Consider the following 23395-nt stretch of genomic DNA (forward strand, 5'->3'; position numbering starts at 1 on the left):
GCCAAGCCCTTTATATATTTTATCTCATTGAATAATTCCAAGAAATGAATGTTGTACATATTATTAGTAGTATCCTCATTTTACAGACAATGAGGCTTAGGCACAGAGAGGTAAAGTGACTCGCCCAAGTTCACACAACCAGCGAATGGAAAAGGTGGGACTCAAAGCCAGCTCCCTCTCAGTTATTCTGCTAGGCGCTTGGTGAGTGTCTTAGCCACTAAGTGGGGAGCCAGCTTTTCCTCTGCTCCCTCCTTAGTACTGGCTTATTTCTAGGAGGCTTTGACAGTTATACGTCCACAGCGGAGATGAGGAGTCTGGTTTATTCATTTCCAGGGAAAAGCAAACTAGGGACTTCAGAGGATCTTCTTGGAGGAGTGCTTTGAAAGACCTACCTGGAAATAGATCTCTCTCTCTTGACTTCCCCATCTCCAATCGCACTGCCTGGGGTCACTCCTTTATGAATTCATTCATTTTCCATCAGAGCTTAAAGCTCCTTTTGAAAATGTAGATTCAATAAAGCTGGGGTGGGGGTGGGTAGAAAATGTAGAATCTTCCAGCAAATATCAGCCCCCTTCATCCTTAATACCTTACTGGGCATAAAGATATCTGAACTTTCTCCTCAAGCTGCTGTTCCTTACTCTTCTTTTCACTTGTTCAAATTCAGTCCAGCTCAGGTCCAACCTCACGCCCAGGCAGGTTTTCCAGCCTCTCCCCTCTATTCAGCCCTCTCCCTGCAGCAGCCACTCCAGTATTGCTCTTCTGAGGTGATGATCTATCCCAGGTTCCCCTAAAATTGTTCAAAAACAGCAGCATCTTGAAGATACAGGGTTCCTTGCAGAGCCCCGTGAACTATGGTCATATCTCATTTATGGTAACTAAGCATGCAATTTGGGGTGGTCAGACGCCAGTGAGTTTTATGAGATTCCAGGAAGACAAAAGATGCAAGCATCAAAAGGTCTAAGAATAATTCGTTTATTCAACATTGACCAGGCATCAGATTTGTTCTGGGCCGTGAGAACTCAGAAATACACAAGACTGAGCTGTGTTCTTGGAATGTCCAGTCTGGTGGGGGAGCCAGTTATAATGTAGGGTGGACACAGGGAGAAGGTGAGGTTCTTTTGTGGGAGTTCAGATGAGGAAAATGCAGTCAGCCTTCAATAAGTGTCAGCTATTTATTTGTTACAGGCTAGAAACAGATTCAGATTCTGGAGAGGACCTGGGAGAGGAAAGGTTCTATGTGCTTACTTTATTCTTTTGGCCTAAGATTGTGTTTTGGGACTTACTGGCTTCACTGGGAAGCTGGCCTTAAGAGATACAGCTATGGCCGGGTGAGGTGGCTCACCCCTATAATCCCAGCACTTTGGGAGGCCGAGGCGGATGGATCACCTGAGGTTGGGAGTTCGAGACCAACCTGACCAATATGGAGAAACCCCATCTCTACTAAAAATACAAAATTAGCCAGACGTGGTGGTGCATGCCTGTAATCCCAGCTACTTGGGAGGCTGAGGCAGGAGAATCACTTGAACCCGGGAGGCAGAGGTTGCAGTGAGCCGAGACTGTGCCATTGAACTCCAGCCTGGGCAACAAAAGCGAAACTCCATCTCAAAAAAAAAAAAAAAAAAAAGAGAGAGAGAGAGATACAGCTGCATGGTGGGGGGGCAGAGCGTAGTTAGGCAAACCTAGCATAACCAGAGGAATGATTTCAGGACTGACTGATTTTCAGATTTCAGGGCAGATAATGCTATGGAGGTGATGGAAATGACATTATGTCACTGCTGTAAGTGGGAATATAATAATTTTCTAATGTGCTTTAAAGTAAAAATGTAACATCTAAACATTGAAAAAATAAACATCCTTAGAATACCTAACTTCATCTTTTGGATCTCAGCACAACATGTATCACTCGTTGGAAGATACCTCTCTTTCATAATAAATAATAACCACAATGGCAATGATAATGAATAAAGATGACAGACATGGGGCTGCGTATGTGCCGGGCTCTGCTCTAAGTGCTTTAACATATATTAGCTAATGTGATTCTAACAACAACCATATGAGGAAGTGCTATCATTTGCTTTGCAGACAGAGAAACTGAAGCAAAGGGAGGTTTAGTAACTTCCTCAAGGTCACACAGTTTGCATGTGGTAGAGTCAGATTTGAACACTGGCTGCCTAGCTCTAGAACCTGGCCTCTTAACCATTTCATTATGCCATCTCTGCCGTTGCTGTCCTTTTCCCCTTACTTATGGTCATTTTGGACTGGACGTTTTAGCTACATTCTTTGAGGATAGGAGTCTGGATAAGCATGCAGCACACAGTAGACACTCAGTAAATGGTAGCTATTATTCATCATTTAGAGTATACGAAACTCATTCCTATTCATTAGCTCAGTGAAACATCCTGGCTGCTTCAGGAGATGAGTGGGGAAGGTATGGTGGTCCCATTTTATAGTTGAGGAGACTGAGGTTCGGAGCATGGTGACATGCCAAGGTCCCAAACTGGGAAGTAGGGGAGCTGAAATCAAACTCCGAGTATCAGAGAAGGCAAGTCCAAGTTCCCTTCCCCTGGCAGAACCTTGTCTGATAACGCGGCATTGACTGATTAATAAATAAGACTTGTTGACTTGTCTTGAAAGCTTGCTTCGCCAAGTCCTACTGTGTCTTTTCCTAAGGAGGTTAGTGGGCTTCCCCACGATTGCCCTTTTCCTTGTGGGAAGGGATTTGTCAGTGCACATAGGCCAATCTCAGGGACCCAGCAATCCTTTCTGTCTCTGTCTCATGTTCTCTTTCTCTTGCATGCCAATCTCTCTGTTTCATTTACTTGTTCTATCTTTGACCAATTCCCTGTGATGAGTTGTGCTCCTGGAAAGCTGCCCTGTGACATTTCTTCCCTTTTGTGTCCCTGACAGTAGCATTTCCCTGGAGGCTCTTAAAGGAGAAGGAGGAGGGAGTGAAGAAGGCATGGATGCCCTAGCAGTGTCATCCAGCAACAAAGCCCAGTGTTCAGGCTAAAGCTTTGAGCATGTGTCCTTTCTCTTGTAGGGCACACACATGGTATTGTTCAGAACAGGTTGTAGTATGATTGAAACATTGGGTTCTTTGTCTAAGAGGGAGCTCAGTCGTGATTCCTAAAGCTGATTTGCTATGGGCTTCTTAATGTAGGGTCCCCTGGCAGACTTGCTGTATTGGTTTCCTATGCTGCTGTAACAAGTAACCACGAATTTTGTGGCTGAAGACAACACAGATTAATTATCTTACAGTCCTGGAGGTCAGAATTCCTCAAACCAAGGTGTCAGCAGTGGGGTTGTGTTCCTTCTGGAGGCTCTTGGGGAGACTCTTTTCCTCACCTTTTCATTTTCTAGAGCCTGCCCACATTCCCTACCTGGTAGCTTCTTCCACCATCTTCAAGATCAGTAACAAAGCATCTTCATACCTCTCCCTACCTCTCTTTCTTTCTCTCCCCCTATACTTCCATCCACACCTTTCCTCTCTGACTCTGGCCCTCTGGCCTCCCTCCTATAAGGACCGTTGTGATTACATTGGATTCACCCAAATAACCCAGGATAATCTTCCCACCTCAAGATCCTCAACTTAATCACACTTGCAAAGTCCCACTTGCCACTTAAGGTAATCTATTAACCCCTTTTGGGGATGAAAATGTGGACATCTTTTGGGGCCGTTATTTTGCCTACCACAGTTGCTAAGTGAAATGGGCTATCTCAGTGCCCATTTCCTTGGGACACAGAAAAGCACAGAGGACCTTGAGATAAACTGTTCAGATTCACACCCTGTTCTCCCCCTCTTCCTAGCTCTGTTATCTTGGGCAAGTCACTTGAGATCTCCATGTCTGATTTCCTCATCTTGAAAATAGGCAGATAGCGCAACACAACCTCCTTTCACTGTTGTCAGTCATGAATAGTGCTGGGGAGATAAAGCGTGGCACCTGGTAAGTAGTAAGAACCTGCCCCCTGCAAAAGAAGAGACGATTAGGAATTAGGAATGCCAGATAGCATAATGATCATAAATTCACAGGGTCTTGGTTCAAATTCCAGTCTCACCACTTATGAACTCAATGGCCTCAGGCTAGTTGCTTTAGGAGTCTCAGTTTCATAAAACAGAAATGAAACCATTATCATCCGGAAACGGGATTGTTGGGAGGGTGAGATGATGCCGCTGCACATACACAAATTGTGCAGGAGGTAGTGGGTAGCATTTGTTGCTGTAGCTATTACAACCATCATCATTTCCCATTCTCTTTGGGGTGATGGAAAGTCTTACTGGGCTGCCTCTGCTCCATAAAACAAGGGTAGAGCAAGGCAGCTTGCTGAATTGGGGCCTGAGGAATCTTTGCAATGTTCTGTCATTGAATGAAGCCTCGAGAGCGTCAGACCCTGGCCGGGCTCAGCCTTGAGGAGTCTGGGTTTCGAGGTGTCTCCCTGCTGCAGTGCCACAGGCTGGTGGAGCTTACAGCAGCAGCTGGTTCTTTGAACAAAGGGTTCTCCAGAAGCACCCCGGACAGAGGGGGTTTGGCAGTGGTGACCAGGGAGGTGGGCAGGGTGGAGCAAGGTCCCCTGACAAGACAAGGCTAGTTCCTAGATGGCGTGGTCACCAGAGAGGGTGCAGAGCTCCGGTTTCAACCATATTATTATTTTTTAATTTTGCTGCAAAGTCCTTGTTTCAATGAAGGCTTGGGCAGATGCCCAGTATGCAAAACAGTTAAAAGCACCACTAACTGTTCTAGTTGAAACCAGAGTGGAGGGTCAGTTGAGGCCTCTTTTCATGTCCACAGGGGCCTCTAGGGGGCCTGGTTTAGAAAAAACTGACAGGGTCATGAAAACACAGGCTTTGGAGTCAGACAGACCTGAGATTTGCATCCCTGCCTCTGCTGCTCCTTGGTTGTGTGAGCTTGGGGGCTTCACATCACCTGTGTGAACCTTCATCTTCTTGTCTGCAAATGGGGCAATAATAGCACCCACTTCAGGTAGTTGTGAAGTGTGGGGATAATCACTGTAAAGTGCTTAGTACAATGCCTGACACATGGCAGGTGTTTAGGTATGCAGCAGGTGGTAGCTATTGTCATTCCCTAAGGGAGAGCTGAATTCATGAGAGGCCCTCCCAGAATACATGCTTAATGGCCGGGGAAGCTGTGAGAAATTCTTTGGAATTGGAAGCCAAGAGGCCTGGGAACTACTTGGGTTCTGATTCCACCACCAGCATCCTAAATGACTTTCATTTCTCCTTGGGCTTCTTGAATCACTCTTCAAATGTTTTTTGAGGCAGCCAGGTGTGGTGGCTCACACCCGTAATCCCAGCACTTTGGGAGGTCGACGTGGGCAGGTCGCTTGAGGTCAGGAGTTCGAGACCAGCCTGACCAACATGGCGAAACCCCATCTCTACTAAAAATACAAAAATTAGCCAGGCGTGGGGTGAATGCCTGTAGTCCCAGCTATTTGGGTGGTTGAGGCATGAGAACCTCTTGAATCCAGGAGGTGGAGGTTGCAGTGAGGCGAGATCTCACCACTGCACTCCAGCCTGTGTGACAGAGCAAGACTCTGACTCAAATAAAACAAACGAAATTGTTTATTGAGGGTTTCCTATGTGCCTGGGACTGCCCTAGGCAATAGACCACAGGTCCTGGCATCTGAAAGGCTTGCATTCTATACTCAACTCTGCTACTTCCTAGCTCTTTGACTACGGACAAATCACTTCTCCTCTCTGGTCCCCAGTTTCTCCATCTGTAAAGTGAGGACACTGAATTTATGTCACAGGATCATCTCAGAAAATATTCGATGAAATTTTTCCCCTCAAACTTGTAGAATGCATTTGAAATGGACTCTGAGAGAGACATCCTGGAGCATGTTCTTTGGAATCATACAACCCTGAGTTTGAATGCTATGTCTGTAACTTACTGTGAAGCCTTGAGCAAGGAATTTTATTTCTTGAGTCTAAGTTTTCTCATTCGCAAGATGGGAATAATACTAGTGTCCTGAAAGGGTCATGGTGAGGACTTCAGAAGATGATACATGTAAAGTTCCTAGCAGAAGGGCTTGCACATAGTAGGTTTTCAATAGCTGCCATCATTGCCACCACCACCACCATAATCATCACCATCAACGTCATCAGCATAATTATTGTCAATCAACACCATCACTATGATCATCACTATGATTACCATGGTGATGACAATTACTACCACCACCACCACTACCACTGAGGCAGGAGGATCATTTGAGGCCAGGAGTTCGAGACCAGCCGGGGCAATATAGTGAGACCCATCTCTGCAGAAAAAAAAAAGAAAAATTAGCAGGGTATGTTCGTGTGCACCTTGAGTCCTAGCTACTGGAGAGGCTGGGGTGGGAGGATCACTTGAGCCCAGGAGTTCAAGATTTCAGTGAGCTGTGATTGCACCACTGCACTCCAGCTTGGGTGACAGAGTGAGACACTGTCTTTTTTTTTTTTGAGATGGAGTTTCACTCTTGTTGCCCAGGCTGGAGTGCAATGGTGCAACCTCGGCTCACTGTAGCCTCCGCCTCCCAGGTTCATGTGATTCTCCTGCCTCCTCATCCCGAGTAGCTGGGATTACAGGTGCACACCACCATGCCCAGCTATTTTTTTGTATTTTTAGTAGAGATGGGGTTTCACCATGTTGGCCAGGCTGATCTCGAACTCCTGACCTTAGGTAATCCACCTGCCTCGGCCTCCCAAAGTGCTGGGATTACAGGCATGAGCCACCGTACCTGGCAGAGACATTGTCTTAAAAAAAATTGTTTCTTAAATGAAGCTCTAAATGTTCTCATTTTTACTCCTGGGTCTCATGGAGAGAAGTAAGTGACAAATGTAGTAGCTAACCCTGGGCCCTCTGGTTGGGAAGCTTTAGATATGAGTCTCCAATAGAGAGAGTTCTCTTTCACTTTGCAGAGAAGTTCTAAGCAGATCTTGGTCTGTTTGAGATTTCCTGGCCTTTTTCCAATTTGAGCCCTTTCCCAAAGTTAGGAGGAATAGGACTCTTGAGATCTGGAGCACTGGGAGCCATGGTAATCCATTCATCTTTATATATTTCCCCTTTTGATACTTTTATTTCGTTGTCCATATAGCGATTTCACTTCAGAAAGCCAGTCTGGATCTTTCGGGGAAGGGTCTTTGGCCAAGGTTCACTGGTCTGATTTAGACCTAAAATTTCCCTTCATTCTACTCAAACCACATGCTGAAGGGTGAGATTGGCACATGCCATCCTAGGTGGGCTGTCCATTCCTTTATCGCTCTGTCCAAACATTTGTGTTTTAGGACAGGTTATGGATCATGAAATCATGGCAGTTCACAGCTTGAGTATTGTTATTGTTGCATTTTAACCTCTTGCTTCCTATCTTTAGGAAAAATAAGGTCGTTATATTATCATTTTTACAGATGGGACTTGGAAACATTAAATGACTTTTCCAGAGTTGTAAGGGGGCTGGATCTGACTTCCAGAAAACTGTCAAGTGCTTATTCAACTAAGCCACCCTGCCCCTTAGAAATTTCCATTTCTTAAGCCTCAGCTTTTCTGCTCTGAATTCTGAGAAACTCCAGGTACAGGTCAGAAATCTGCAGCAATGGGGGTGAGGACAGGTCATCTGGGCGAAACTTTGAGGGGAAAAACCACTTAGGGAGCCCCACACAATGGGGCCAAGCTCTTGTCTGAGCAGAGAGGAGCAAGGCAGGACTGGGGGCGTGTGGGAGACAGGGGCTGCGAAGTTATAGCTCCTTTGCTCTGAGAGTGAGCGACAGTATTAGAACAAGTGTGTGGTAGGTAAGCTGTCACTGACTAGACTGTGTGATGTCGAGAAGTCCCGTCCCCCACCCCTCCGGACTCCCCTTTCTCTGCTCTAACCATCCAATTACTTAACTTCTCTGCCTAGGGGTTTGCTTCCCGCCCATCCCCTCCTCCGCCGCATCTTAGCGCTGTCCGTGGTGCTGACGCCAATCTCCTGGTTGCCGTTTCGACCAGCTGGGATCTCTGGTGCGCCCAACCTCCCCTCCCGGCCTCCCACCTTTCTTTCTCCAGGCACCGCACACATAAATCACGGGTGGGAGGCAGGCTTGGTTCCTGCTTGGTTCCCCCTGCACTGGGAAGCTGCCGCCCCGCTTCCCTTGCTCACACAGGGCTTTGCAGTAGTGGTGGCAGCCGTGGCAGAAACCGGCTCTGGGGAAGCAATTGATTCGTCTATTGCCAGCAGCCCGGAGTTGCCTACGCGGACTGGAAAGGAAGGGAGAAGGGAAAGAGAGAGAGAGAGAGAGAGAGAGAGAGAGAGAGACAGAGCGAAAACCTTCATCCATGTGGAGGACAGTCTGAGGGAGCCACTGTCCCTTGTCCACTGATTCACTGGCTGGTCCAAGTTTTCTCCGCTTCTGGCAGTGGTATTTCTTTTTGTCTTGGTCCTGCATGATTTAGGGGTAGTTGATGTGTGTGTGTCTATGTGTGTGCACTGGTGCTTTGATTTTATTTTGGGAAGAGTAGGAGAGTCAAATGAACAATTTTCTTTCAGGCACCTCTGCTGAGCTTTTAAACCAAGTCATTGGGACTTAGCGTCTTCCTACCCGGCAGGGAAGGGAGGACTTGGCAAGAATTTGGCTCACCCATTCCCCCTGCAATCCTCCAGCGTCGCGGTAAGTGATATTCTCCTGGGTTGTGCAGATGGGCTAGGGGTATTGGAATCCCAATTGTGATGTGTGTTCATGAGCTGGTGGGGTAAAGGGTAGTTGGGAGGAGAAGGGTATCCAGGAACGACTATGCTTATTTGCCTACATCCTGCAGTGTTTTATCACCTAAGCGGCATCCCAAAGCCAAATGAGATTTTGGCTTAGTGCCCAGGGAGGGGGTAAAATGTGCTCAGGGAGGGGTTAAAATGTGCTCATGTTGTAGGCAATTCGATCAAGATTGTGGCTTCTGCCCAATTTGCCCTCTCCTTTGCAGCAGAAGCTGGTGAAAGTAGCCGGCAGTTCTCTGAGAGAGTTAACCCTTCATGGGGCTGGCTAGTCTGGCATGGAGGGACTCTGGGTATTCTGACTTAGCAAGTGAGTGCTTATCTCTGGAGGGGAGGGGGTCACCTGAGACTGGAAGGGTAACTTTTGCCTGGGCACACTGGGTAAGATTTGCACAGGACAGAGCTTAGATTGTACCCTCTTCCAGGAACAGCTGTGTAATTTAATTGTGGTGGTTTTTGCGAGGTTGGCTGTTCATGCTTTCCTGAGACGGAAGAGCTGGGAGCCAGGAAAGGGCCACACTCTGCTTGGGATGAGTGGTCAGGCTGGCCAGAAGGGAGCAGCCACTGCCTGCAGAGGAGATGATGTTTTATTTTCACAGGTGGTGTAACCTGTAAGTGATTGTATGGGGGAACATCCTGGCACTAGCTTGGGAGATTCTATCCTTGAGTTCATCTCAGAAGGAAGGAGGGGAACAAAGCTTGTTCAAAATCTGGGGAAAGATTCCAGGCTTCAGCTTCAGTTTTGTTCCAGGGAAGACTGTCCCCCTGCACTAGTTTCTTTTTCCAAGATCCTGATAGGGAAAGGCTGCACCAACCTGTTAGTGAGTGAGAAGTGGAGGTACCTTGAAACTGAATCCAAAAGCTCACATTTAATTTTGAAATGCTTTTGATGCTAATCTGCGACCCATCAAAAGGGGATTTCACTTTGCTTTCTGCTTTGATTACATCTACTTTTCTGGAAATGAATGCCCTTATTTTTAGCATCTTTGCTATTATCTCAGGGGCCACCTCAGTGTTCTGCACCCCTAAGGATTTCCTTTTTGGATTCTTGCTCTTGGAGGTGGGAGGGATAAAACAACAGTCAGAGATTGGCAAGCCTGAAATATAAGCAGGGTTCACTCATTCCTTTTTTCTCTAGCCCCATAGCCAAGAAGAAATGCTGAAATCCCAGAGCATGTGCCTGCTCAGGCAGGACATATGAGGCAGAAGAGGAGGGTTGTCCGGTGGTTAGTGCCAAAGATTTGGTTCTCAAAATCCCTAACTTCTCTTCCTAGTTTCCCTTGCTGGGTGACCTTGAGGAGGAAGTTGCCTTAGATTCCTCACTGAGAAGCCTTGAGTGTGAATAATGAATGTGTGGAAATTTTGTTCAAATAAAGAACCACAGATCTGGCTATGGGTGATATTTAAAGTATTGAAATTTGGTACTAATTGATCAGAGTGGCTAGGGTCCTGGAATAGGGCATCTTAGGGGGCCCCTGCTGTACTGAGTGTTAATCTTTTAATTGCTGGATTATGGAGAGGTTTGGGGGGATCTTAGGGGGCTATCAAGAGAGCCACGGAGGCCTCAGGGCAGCATCCCCATTTAATTTTAATATTTTTATTTTATTTTAATATTTTTAACAACTGGTTTAGCCATGCGGTACATGCCAGCCCAGCTGGGATAGCTAAGACTTGGGTGTCCAGATGTGGACACTTTCCAAATATCTCTCCACTGCCTCACTTCCTTAGGGATGGCCAAGATCCAAGAGGCCGCCCTCCCTCCTCCCCTGTCACATTTGAAGTGGTGCATTGTGGTGCACCAGAGAGAGGGAAACAGAAGCTTCTGGAAAGAGCCTTGGACTTGGGTCAGGAGACCTGGGTTCCAGTCCCAGCTGTCTCCCCTTTCTGGGCCTCGGTTTCCCCATCTATGCAATGGGGCAGTCTGTCTGAGTGGCCCTAAGTCCCCTTCCAGTTCTGGGGTTCTCTGACTATGAGATAGGTATGTGTGTGAGTGTGAGTGACTGCACATGCCCATATTTCTAGGAAGGGTTAGCATTGTGCTTGAGAATTTATCCTGTGTCAGGGAGAGGCCCTTTTTGGGGTGAGTGGGAATAGGGGAGTCTCTTGTGAGAACTTTGCTAGGTTTCTAGAATCCTGAGCTCAGCTGGAAAGGGGTCTGCTTTATTTATGGCCTCAGATGCACAGAGATGTAGATTTTGCAGCACTTCAAGGCTCCATAGAGACTCTTCTCAGGAGTAGCAGCAAGGACTCCTTGGAGAGGCTCTGCTCTGAAAAGATGCATATACACACAAACACACAACATCAGAGGGTTAGTGGATCCTCAATAATGCCTATGTGAGCACCCCCCCAAGTTCAGGACCCCTGATTTAGTCTAACCCTTTCCAGGGGGGCCCAAAGAGGAAAAACAATTTGCCCAAGACCACACAGTAAGTTATGGCAGCAACATATAAACCCACCATTATGAAGACCAAGGCATCATCCCCTCACTCCTGGCTCCAGCAGCCCCTACTCCCCTGATCCAGCCTGAGGTACAGAGGAAGGACGTTCAGCAGTGTCTCTCCAGCCCATGCTGGTAATCAGGAAGCTTAGCCATGGAGACAAATGTGGACATTTCCTTTCTTGTTGGCAGGAGAGAGGCAGCAGACAGAGATTCTGTGATTCCACAGGGGTAGCCTGGAAAGTCAGTCCCCCCAGCCTACTCTGCCTTTCTTCTTCTTATTGCTCCGTACACAGACTGGCTGCTTTGTCTGAAGATGTGCATTCGGTTGGGGTGGCTGCTCTTGGGCTTTCTTTGTAGGCTGTGATACTATGCTTTAACTCTTTCCCTCTCTGTGAATGGGTCCTACAGAGATTATGGCTTTCCAATAAAAACCACCATGACACATGGACCTGTCTTCTGCCCTTCACCCTCATTCAGTGGGGAGCTCATTGTAATTGCAGATAAGTCAGGAATTGATGTGAAGCCAATGAGAAGAAAACAGTGTGGTTTATTTCTGTTAAGAGCTGTGGCCATAATCTGGGATAAAAATAATTCTGGGACCCAGTCATGGTGGGCTGAAGCTGATGATTTTAAATAATTCAGCTGCCACCCAGGATGGAGAGCCTTGATGTGCTCCAAGAGTGAAGGAGGCACTGCAGAAATAGCACCCTCCTTTCTGTGCCTCACACCTGTCTACCTCTTTAACCAGCCAGGGGCTGCAGTGTGGGCTCTGGGGGCAGTCAGATCTTAGTTCTAATTTTGACTCTGGCATTTCCTTGCTGTGTGACTTCAGGCAAGGACCTTAACCTCTCTGAGCCTCAGTTTCTTCAATTAGGTGTATTAGGGTAGCATGATACAGGGATTAAGAGGATAGGCTCTGGAAATAAATTTCTTAGGGTTAGATCTTGATCTTAGCACTTTCTGGTTGTGTCACTTCACCTCTCTGGACCTCAATTTTCCCATCTACAAAATGGGAATAAGAATGCAGTTGTGAGAATTTTAAGAGTTAATGATCACTTTATACTGAGTCTGGCAAGGAGTAAATGTCCAACAAATGTTCGCAATGGGGGCGATGTTGGTGATGGTAACAGTGAAATCACCCCTGACCAAAATAAGAGTAGGGTGAGGTAGAGGAAGGTGAGTTCTTTGGGCTAGTTGTGTAGCTGTGTGACTCACAAGAGGGAGGACAAAGCTTGGAGACAGGAGCTGCCAGCCTCTCTTGCTCCCCACTGCAGTTCCCCAGTTGCTGCAGGTCCCCAGAACTCAGTTTCTTCATCTGTGAAATGGGCAAAATGACTCCCTCTCTGTTTGGCTTGTGAGGTTCGAAGCAACTAGCAGGGGAGTCAGGAGCCTGGGGGGTAGGCCCCAGAGAAGAATTCTAGGAGGAGAAGCCCTGGTGACCACTAAGTCTTTTTGTTCCTTCAAGTCCCTGGGAGGTTTTTGCTGAATCATCCCAGGCTATAAGCTCTGAGCCGTGTATTTTCTCTAGGAAACCTGAGCCTTCCTTCCCTTCCCTGGGAAGTGCCTATGGCACTTCTTTGTAGGAGTCCTCAGGTGCTACAGGGTGAGATCCTTAAGGGCCAAGGCTGTGCTGTCTTCATTTCTGGTGTCCGTGTCAGCACACAGCAGGTGCTCAGCAATGACTTACTGAGTGAATGAATGAATGAATGAAGCTCCACTGATTTACTAGTGAACATGTCAGCTTGGGCCTGTGGTCCAGCCAGAGGCCTCCACACTGTAGGTGCTCAGTTAATGTTGATTATGATGAGTCATTGGTGAAAGGTTTAAAAGGACTTGGCTCCTCCCTCAGATTTGCTACAGGCAAAGGACAGGCCTCTCTCTCTTCCTGCCATTGCTATTTATCATGCATTGCACATTTATTGAATACCTACAGTATGCCTGGCACTATGATGGGCATTGGGAATAAAATGGCAATAAAGACACAATCCTGGCCCAGTGGGGTGGTTCAGGCCTGTAATCCCAGCCCTTTGGGAGGTCAAGGTGGGTGGATTACTTGAGGTCAGGAGTTCAAGACCAGCCTGGTCAACATGGTAAATCCCAGTCTCTACTAAAAATCAAAAATTAGCTTGGTGTGGTGGTGTGTGCCTGTAACCCCAGCTATTTGGGTGGCTAAGGCAGGAGAATCACTTGGACATGGGAGATAGAGGTTACAGTGCGTCGAGGTCACACCACTGCACTCCAGCCTCGGGCAAGACTCTGTCTCAAAAAAAAAAAGACAAGATCCCTTTTGGGACTTAGATAAAGTAAGTGGCTACCTACATAATGTGATCTTTGGTGGGGGGGGTGTGGCACAAAGAGGGCTCCCTGAGTCACCCAAAGATATTCAGTTCACTGATATGGTGGGGGGGTGTGGCACAAAGAGGGCTCCCTGAGTCACCCAAAGATATTCAGTTCACTGATATCTGAAATTTCCATCATTCAAGTTTCATTCTTTTTCTTAAGGCTCTGCTCTTGGTTAAAGAGCAGATGCTTTGGAGTGAGTTAATGCATCCAGCCTTATTAGTCATTTACACTTTAATGAGAAGCTATAAGAGCCTTTCCTAAAAGTGAAGCAGGCTTGGTTTCTTGGAGCAGGGGGAGGGGGCTGCATTACTAGGCTTGCAGGCAAAAGAGGGGCAAAGAACAGAGAAAGGCGGATGTTGCTGGATTTACATTCTGTTGGGGGGTAAAAGCTCTTGATGCCCGGAGTCATCTGATTTCCTTTCTGCTACTGAATCCCACAGGAGCGTGACCTGGATTTAGCATGTCACTCCCATTCCCTGCTAACCTCAGACAATTCCGAGAAGTCATTTTTTGCTAGGCAGGACCCCAGGACTCAGTTTCTCAGGTAGATTTGTGGCAAGGCCTTAATAATCAGCTGTCCAGCCAGGCCAGGTCTTTGGGATTTGCAGGCAGTGGCTTTGAGAGGGAACAAAAAAATTTTTTTTTTTTGATAGGATCTTGCTCTGTCACCCAGGCTGGAGTGCAGTGGCATGATGATCATAGCTCACTGCAGCCTTGAACTCCTGGGCTCAAGCGATCCTCTTGTCTCAGCCTCCCAAGTAGCTAGAACTACAGGCATGACCATGCTGGGCTAATTGTTTAATTTTTTGTGAAATGGAGGTCTCTCTATGTTGCTCAGGCTGGTCTCAAACTCCTGGGTTCAAGCTATCCTCCCGCCTTGGCCTCCCGAAGTGCTGGGATTCCAGCTGTGAGCCACTGCACCCAGCCAAAAGTGATTCTTCTTAGCCCAACTCTGCTCCACATTTGGGCCAGGAAAAGAGGGGAGGCAGCAGTGCTGAGGGCCCAGGCTGCTGTATGCAATGTTACTGTGGTTTCCTCGAAGTAATTGTCTTGCTGTCATTGGTTTTAATGATATAACACACGCTTAAATCTCATTGTAATGGAGCCCTGTCAGAATCTAGTTTAGTAATCCACCCAGTGAGCAAGATAACATGCCTCAGGAAGCTGGGTTTTTTACCACCCCCTGCAATTAATCAACAAGAGGAAACTCATCTGACAGCATCATAATGATGTTTGGTTCGTGAAGGATTTTTTTAGAGAGCGAGGGGGGACAATATCTTCTCATCTCTCAATATAATCTGAGTGAGTTCATTCAGCTGCCTTTTTCTTTCTTTTTCCTCTCTTTCGTTTCCTTTTCTTCCTCTTTAATGCACCTACACAATGACGAGTGGTGACTTGTGAATGGAAGCAGCTTTCAGCAGAGAACATATTATGTAAGCAGGTTTTGGTGCCAGCCATTGATGGGGCAGCGTCCTGGGGCTGCGGAGAAGAGAGATGGTTTCTCGAAGTTCGTTGGGAGGCTTTTCATGCAAGGTGCTGCCAAACAGCAGCTGTGTGGTGCGCTCCATTGCACGTCTTCCTCCCTGCCCCCTTTCCCTTTTCCCTCCCTGCCTTCCTGTGTTTTTCCTCTGTCACCGTGGTGCTAAGTTCCTAAGTCTCTGTCTTTATCTCTCCCCCCTCTCTCCTTTTCCCTGCCCCTGTCTCCTTACTTTTCCCACCCCTTAAATAATTCCCTGCTTTCTCCTTGCAGTCTCTCTTTTCTCCCCATCTTTCCCTCTCTCCCTTTCTCTCTCCTCTGCCCCTGGCCTCTCTTCCTTTCCTTTTCTCTCTCTCTCTCTGTCTTCCTCCTCTCCTAACTCCTCTGCCTTCCTCTTCTCATCTTTAAGACACACAGAAATTACTTGTAAAGGGAATGCGTTTGTGAATTCATGAGACTCCAGGTGATGAGGGCTCCAAGTAGGGTCACCAACCATTCAGCTGTGCTTGGAGCTGAAGGGGGTCTTGGGATATAGGACTTTGTGTTGAAACTGAGAGGCAGACCAGGCATGACGGTTCGCACTTGTAATCCCTGCACTTTGGGAAGCCAGGGCAGGAAGATCGCTTGGAGCCAGGAGTTTGAGACCAGCCTGGGCAACATGTGAGAATCCTGTCTCTATAAAAAAGTTAAACAATTAGCTGGGCATGGTGGCACACACCTGTAGTCCCAGCTACTTGGGAGGCTGAGGCAGGAGGATCATTTGAGCCCAGGAGGCTGAGGCTGCAGTGAGCTGTGGTTGTGCCACTGTACTACAGCCTGGGTGACAGGGTGAGACCCTGTGTCTAAAACAAAACAAAACAACAACAAAAAAGAATGGAGAGAGGCCTGGGCAAACTGTGATGAGTTGGTCATCTTACCTCCAAGCCAAATGCTTGGAATTTTGTAGAATTTTCAAAAGGCCAAAGATTCAGCTTTCGGGGTGAGTTGCCTGCCTTTCTGCTCTGGTGACACACAGTGGTTCTGAAGCCCTCCCAGGCTTGGCATTCTCTGCATGGCTCCAGCATGGACTATCTAGACACACAAAGGCCTGTCCCTCAGAGCTCAGAGGTCAGTCAGGGGCAGGAGACTTACTCCCTTCACCTTCCCTAACCCCTGTCCCTGACAAGACTGACCACCCAGCTAGTTATTCGCTCATTCGTCACCCTGGGGATATGGGGTAGAGATTGCAGATGGTTCAATGCCCGAGCTTCTCAAACTGGAGCCTGCATCAGAACCCCTTGCAGGAGTTGTTAAAACACAGAGTTTTCTGATTCAGTGGGACTAGGATGGAGCCCAAGAATTTGCACACCAAACGAGTTCCCAGGCAGTGTTGATGCTGCTGGCCCAGGGACCACACTGTGAGAATTCCTGCTTTAGACTCATTCCCCCATTCCCTCCTTTCAAGACAAGTCTTGTACACTGTTCTAGGCACTGCAGACTCAGCAGTGAGGGAGCCAGAGTTCCCTGCCCCCTGAAGCCGACAGCCCAGTGGGTGGCAAAACCAATAAACAAGTCAACGCATAAACAAGAAAACTCCAGACCATGTGAAGTGCCATGAAGGAAGGAGATAGGAAGACTCCATGGACAATGACAAGTGATGGGTTGGGGGAGGGAGGGGCGAGACTAACTTATAAAAAGGGCAGCCAGTGGAGGCTGAGTTTCTAGGAGGAAATAGCCATGCATAGTTGGTGAAGGGAGGGATGAGCCACACCTGGGAAGTGGGGGCAGTAAGTGCAAAAGCAGAGACAACTGTGGTGGCCACAAAGGACAGACAGACGGCTGGTGTGAGTGGGATGAGGGTCACGTGATGAGGACAAAAGGAGACAGGGCCCTGGTTAGGCGGGACCTCCCAGGGTAGCCAAGGAGTCTGGGTTTGATTTTATTTTGCAGGGAGGGTTTTATGCCAGAGTGATGTGGCCTGATTTATAATGTTCGTAATGATTGCTTTGGTCTCTGAGTGGAGAGGGGAGTGCAGGAGGTGGGGTGGAAGCCAGGGGACCAGTGAGGGGAGCTGTGATGGGGCAGGGACCAGGTGATGGCAGAGAAGAAGGTGGCGACATTTGGGGTGAATTCTGCAGGAGTGCAGACAGGCTTTACTGATGGATTAGACATAAGGGGAGAAGGCCGGAGGAATCAGGGTCCACTCCAGTGGGACAGGAACTATTCCTGGCACTGGTGCAGCACTTGTGATCCTAGGGACATGGAGAGGGGCCTTGGCTGTAACCAAGGGCCGGTGGGTTATGAGACAAGAACCGAGCAGTATGTGCAGAGTCAAGACCTTTCAGGGAGCTCCGCAAATGTACATTCCATGCTGGCTAAAATGCACAGTTCCCCTCTCCCCAGAAGAAAAGGCAGCAGCTTGGGTTTTTGTGTTTTTTTTTTTCTCTCCCATGAATAGTGGCTGGATTAATCTATCAGCATGAAGCAGGATATTGTAACTTGGCGAAGGGGATGACACCCTGTGAAGTGGCAAGCTGGGGTGTCTGGCCAAGCCTTTCTCCAGGGGCTGAGGGAAAGGCTGCTGGATGTGATGGAAGACATGAGCTTCTGGTGTCTGCAGCTTCCTCTCTGATCTGATCTGAACCCGTTGTTCCTGGAGCTAGCTAGGCCCATTCAAAAAAGAACCAGCCAGACTGGGCTTGCACCTAAGGACGAAAGCAGGAGAAGCCAGCATTTGGAGCAGGAGCTGGGTCCTTGGCGGAGAAGGAGACTCTTCACACAGAGCACGCAGCAGGCTTGCCTTTCAGATAGAACCTGCCACTGTTTCTGTAGATGTTCTTTCTCCCTTTTTCTTTTCCTTGGAAGGGTTTATCTGACTGGGCAGGCCTATGTAGCCAGACTTGGCCAACTTCTGCAGAGGGGTCCAGGCATGTCTTCTCATCTGAACGATGGATAAGTGCTTCGAGGAAAGCTCCCGAGGGAGAAATAAATGGTGCACACTTGTGTTGGTGACTCGGAGGGGGGCTGTGCTTTTGATTATAATGAGAGGGGAACTGGCCTCATTTGTAGCCTCTCTGTTATTCACGGAGGACTCTTGTGCTTTGTAGATTAGAAGAATCTTTGTTAGGGTGCAAGATGATGAGAGTTGAGTTATTTTTCCCTTCCTGGTACACAGCCATCATTGATCCTTGCCTGCCTCTTCCTCCATTTTTCATTATTTATTCTCTTTTTTCCTCATACCCCATTCCCCTCCATTCATAGACAACCCTATTCTACTCTGTTTATGCGTATTTCTATTGCTTGTATATGTCCCTTCAAAACACGTATTTTTATAGATCTCATAGGTTCTCACTTCTTTTCCACTCGGCAGTATGTTTTTAAGATCCATCCACATTGCAAGGTGGCATCTAATCTTTTGCTTCTAATTGTTGCTTTTCTCCAAGGCATCAGTCCCCTATTTTTTCCTCCATTTTTCTTATATGAGTTTCCCTCCAGCAACCCAGAGTATTTCTGAAAATTTTTTTCTCTGCACTGGCCAGCTAGGATTCTCTCAGGACAGGAAGACTCATTTTAATAGAGATTTAATGATTGTTTGGGCAACAGAGGTAGATGCTTTACTCTCTCACTTTTGATTCTTTGCCTAACAAATGCTGAGTGTCCTCATGACATCAGACACCACGCATGCATAGAGGGAGGCAGAAGAGAGCAGCTGGTTCTGGAGCTGGGTGGACATGGGTTCGAATCCTGCCTCTGCTACCCACTGGCTGTGTGACCTTTGCTAAAGTAACTTAGTCTCTCTGAGCCTCGGTTTCTTCTGTAAGATGGGGATAATGCTAGTATTCATTTTATAAACCTGCTTGAGAGTGAAATAAGATGATGCCTAGTGTGCTTTGTGTGATTAAAGTTTTTTTAAACAGTCCCCTGGGTGGTTAGGTAAATAGATATTTTTATCCCCTCCAAGTTCTGCTGGGTCTGCCTGCTGTGCTGTGTGTGTATGTGTGCGAGTGTGTGTATGTGGTGCTGTGAGCGTAGGGGGTATGGTGCGAGCATGTGTGTGTGAATGGTGTGTGTGGGAATGTGTGAGTGCACATGTGTGTGTTCAGGAGTGGTCCCCTGGCTCAGGCTGAGACGTTGCCTCCCCCTTAAATAGCTACTTCCCACTCTGTGTGGAGAGACCCTGCTCCCATCTGGAGTAGCCACGCTGGCTCCTCACCACCTCTGTCCATTTCCCAGGGCCTCTGTCCATTCCCCAGGGCCTCTGCCCATTCCCCAGGGCCTCTGTCCACTCCCCAGGGCCTCTGTCCACTCCCCAGGGCCTCTGTCCACTCCCCAGGGCCTCTGTCCTCTCCCCAGGGCCTGGATTTCCTCATGTAACACCGACGTTACCTCTGAGAATAGATTGGTGAAAGGAGAAAGGCTCATTTTGTCCTGAACATGCTCAGAGGGTAAAATGCTTCAGCGGCTGGAAGTGGGAGTCCTTGAGTGGCCAGAGAGGCCCCCAGAAGCTGTCCAAAGCCTGGGATTGAGAAGACTCCAGATCTGAAAAATTCTTCCTCTGGTTGTCATGGCAGCGGGTCTGGACGGGAGCCTTTGTCCCAATTGGTTACTATGGCGTGGTCATTTCTGGTTAACACCAACTGGAGAGCAGCCCCAGGTCTCCACAGCAGGGTGGTCTCTGATGCCCTGGGGGGCTCCTCACCTGCTTCCAGTGTTACATCACCCTATTGCTAGAAACAGCACTGAGTTAAGAGTCTATCCATTTGGGTACAAGTTCCAGATGTGCTTGATAATTCATCCTCTCCCTCTCTCCCAGATAGAGAGAGGGAGAGGATGAATTATCAGGGAGAGGATGAATTAAGGCCCATGGATGTCCACGTGCTTCTTCATGAAGTCACAGAGCACTCCGTGTGGGCTGCCCTGTCCTTTGGGTTACATGACTGACCTCCTTCAATCCTCATGAAGCCTTGGGAAGGAGATATTATTATTATTACCATTTTGCAGATGAGGACACAGGCTACAGGAGACAAGGAGGCCTCAGTTCCCCCAGTTTACACTGCCTACTTACTATTTGCAATTGTGAAGATAAAGCAACTTAAAAGTGCTTTTTAAAAAATAAATAATTAATATAATTAATAACAAAAAATAAACAATAAGGCTCTACAGAAATCGATTCTTTAGTCTTCAGCTCCTTCCAGCTTGGATGCAATGCATGGACATCATTCCAATAAAGGGTTGGACACACTGGCCAGGAGGAGGCAGTATGCGCAGTCCTTAGAAGCACAGCTGCTGTCCCCAGACCACCTGGATTGGAATTCCAGCTGCAATACTTGCCAGCCTGTGACCCTGGGCAAGTTACTTGGCCTCTCTGGCCTCAGTTTACTCACCTGTAAGATGGGAATAATAATAGTGCCTCCCTCATAGAGTGGCTGTGAGAATTCCATGAGTTAATACAACATGAAGCACCCGGACACTGCTGGATACATGGCAAGTTGTTTGTTATTGTATAGGACTTGAATTTTTTTAAAAAATTACTTTTAGATTCAGTTTTGTTTCACAATAACTTTTTGAAGAGGAGAGTTGGAATTACTTCCTCCATTAGAGATGAAGGAACTGTGCCCCATAGAGGCAAACCAATTTCCCAAGATCGCAAGATTAGTTAGGAACGAAAACCAGGTTCAGTCATCAGGGATGACAGTGGCCAAACCACAAAGCTCCAAAGCATAGCAGGTCCACCGGGCCAACCACAGTCACAGACAGGCTGGAAAAAAGCAGATGGTGAATTTGGTGGTCTCAGGATCCTTCCCGGTGGATTCCATCAGGTGGGGCTGTGAGCACTTCTAGGTGGATGCAAGTGGTCACTGCACCTGCTCCAAGCCACAGACCACCAGACCACCCAACAGTGCTTGCTTCCAGAGGGTGGAAAGTTGAAACCACACCCCTGTATGTGCCATCAGCAAACTGTTGGCCTCTCTGTTCTTTAGCCCCATCCATTGCTTGGTTGAAGCCTGGGATGTATGTGTGCACCAGGCACGTGTGGCCCTCGTGACAGCTGGCTGGCTGGTGATAGAGCACAACAGTTAGGACCTCAGAACAGAAAGCCAGGCTCCCTGGGCCCACGTCTCCACTTCACCCCTTCCTAGCTGTGCAGGCTTGATTGATTACCACAGCCCCCTGTACTTTAGTTTCTTCCAACTGCAGAGTGGGGATGCTGCTAATAACAGCAGATATCTCCTAGGGTTCTTGTAAAGATCAAATGGGTTCCTACCTCTTAGGAATGAACCTCTTAGGACGCTATCATTGTCATCATTATTTCATAGCAGCCAATACAAACTCTTTCTTTCATCTTTGGATTTTCCTAATTCAGGAAGGCTCCTGAAGTTTCTTTACTTACACTGGTGGTTTCCAAACTCAGATCTGGCCTGTGACAAAGTTTCCACTGACCCTGGTGAAAGGAGAAGAACGAGGCATTTATATGTGGGCAAAATGTTGCCAACCGAGTTTTCCTAGGAAAAAAACCAAACAAATCTCTATCCTGACAATATCTCTTTTCTGCTTATTTAACGTTAAAATATATTTTTAAAAAATAAAACATTGGCAATGTATGGTAGCATTTTTTTAAACAAAAGATTGGTGCCCCTTTTTTGTAAATAAAAACAACAACAGTGCAAGTGGACAGCCCTAAATTTGGAAGAAAATTTTACTCATCTGAGAAATTCAAATGTCTGCGTGCTAATTTTGTCCAATCATGAACCTTAGTGGTTGTAACATTTTAGTGTGTGTACGAATCTTCTGGGATTTTTTTTTTTTTAGTGCAGATGCTCAAGGCCTATCCCCAGAAATTCTGATTCAGAAAGTTTAGGGTCACACCAGGAATCTGTAGTGCAAAAAGTTTCCTGAGTGATTCGGGAATGATTCGTGGGTCATTCGGGGAGGAGGATGAATCCTCTTTTTCACTGCCTGGGAAATGGGCTTGAGTTTCTTGGGGGACTCTGCACCCGCAGAGGTGCCCTGTGCATTGTCGGAAAGGGCCAGTTAGCTAGGTCATCCTTCCTGATTTGACTTAAGCCTGAGTCCCATCACTCTTGATTGTTTTGCCTTCTGGAGCCCAACTGAAGAAATAATATTCCTAAGACAGAGTTTGCTCGTTGAGAGCCAAATGCACATTAGGGGCAGTTGTGTGAGGTTAAAAGTATGTGTTCATCTTTTTAAAAAGAGGATAATTCAGAAGTGAATGTCCAGTCTCTGAATTGCTAGCTGGGACCTCCCTCAACCAACATACAATTATTCATCTATTCATCTGATAAATATTTATTGACCATCTACTAGCATGTAAATCACAGCCCCAAATATAACCTACAATGTTCATATTTTCCCAATAAAATGATGAGTCTGTTTCTCCCTCCAAAAAATGTTTTGCCCAACTTGAATAAATAACCCATTAGGGATGTAAATCGACTTGTCAAATGTCTATTAGTATTTGATTCATTAATTGTATTATACTCACATACTTAAAACCACATGGTTATATAAAGTAAGCAATTCACCCACACAACTGCTCTTTCACCACCGATACATATTGAGGAAATAATTAAACCAGGAAAGTAAGGAAGCTTTTATAACTTTAGTAAAAGTCACTTACTGCAAATACCTTTTGTTGACAAATAGGAAAGGAAGAGATACCACTTGGAGTTGCATGATGGTTGAAAAAATTGAGAAAGAATTTGCTTAAACTATTTTGTTTTTAAAAAGAAAGCACATTGGGAGAAAAGAGAATGCTTAACAGAGTGAAAAACGTTTTAAGAACCTGGACAGAAAGTGATTTTCAGCCCGGTACAGTGGCTCACGCCTGTAATCCCAGCACTTTGGGAGGCTGAGGTGGGCAGATCACTTGAGGCCAGGAATTTGAGACCAGCTTGGCCAACATGGTGAAACTCTGTCTCTACTAAAAATGCAAAAATTAGCCAGGCGTAGTGGCAGGTGCCTGTAATCCCAGCTACTCAGGAGGCTGAGGCATTGCTTAAACCCGGGAGGTGGAGGTTGTAGTGAGTCGAGATCACGCCACTGCACTCCAGCCTGGGTGACAGAGAGAGACTCCATCTCAAAAATTAAAAAAAAATTAAAAAAAAGAAGGAACTGGTGTTTTTGTTTTCTGAGGAATATTTGGTTGGGAGGAATCCTCATCTTCTAGTTGGTCGTTTATAGTATGTGATAGGCACTGTGCTCAGTGCTGGGATGTAGTAGAAAACAATTTAGATGTAGCATCTTCCCGTGAGCAGGTAGAAAATTATTCAAATGGCTGTATAATGATAAATGAAGGCAAAGATTCTAAAGAGGGGGCACAATTCACAAAGAAATTTGACCTAGTCTTGGAGGGCTTCCCAGAGGAAGTGATGTTTGACCTGAGATCTGAAGGATGA

The 23395-nt window shown here is 47.0% G+C and overlaps 1 protein-coding gene across 5 annotated transcripts in view; it reads left to right on the forward strand.

Moving 5' to 3' along the window:
* Positions 1 to 23395, forward strand: part of RPH3A (rabphilin 3A) — a 331945-nt gene that overhangs the window by 211210 nt on the left and 97340 nt on the right. For 2 of the 5 annotated variants that reach the window (XM_055236768.2, XM_055236771.2), the window contains exons 1-2: positions 8005 to 8392; positions 8521 to 8641. The exons of 1 other annotated variant lie outside the window; for it this stretch is intronic. The gene's annotated coding sequence lies outside the window, so the exon portion shown is untranslated. 2 more of the 5 variants (XM_055236770.2, XM_055236769.2) reach the window with 2 other exon arrangements.

This window comes from Symphalangus syndactylus, chromosome 13 (assembly GCF_028878055.3).
Source record: "Symphalangus syndactylus isolate Jambi chromosome 13, NHGRI_mSymSyn1-v2.1_pri, whole genome shotgun sequence".
Classification (NCBI taxonomy): Eukaryota; Metazoa; Chordata; class Mammalia; order Primates; family Hylobatidae; genus Symphalangus; species Symphalangus syndactylus.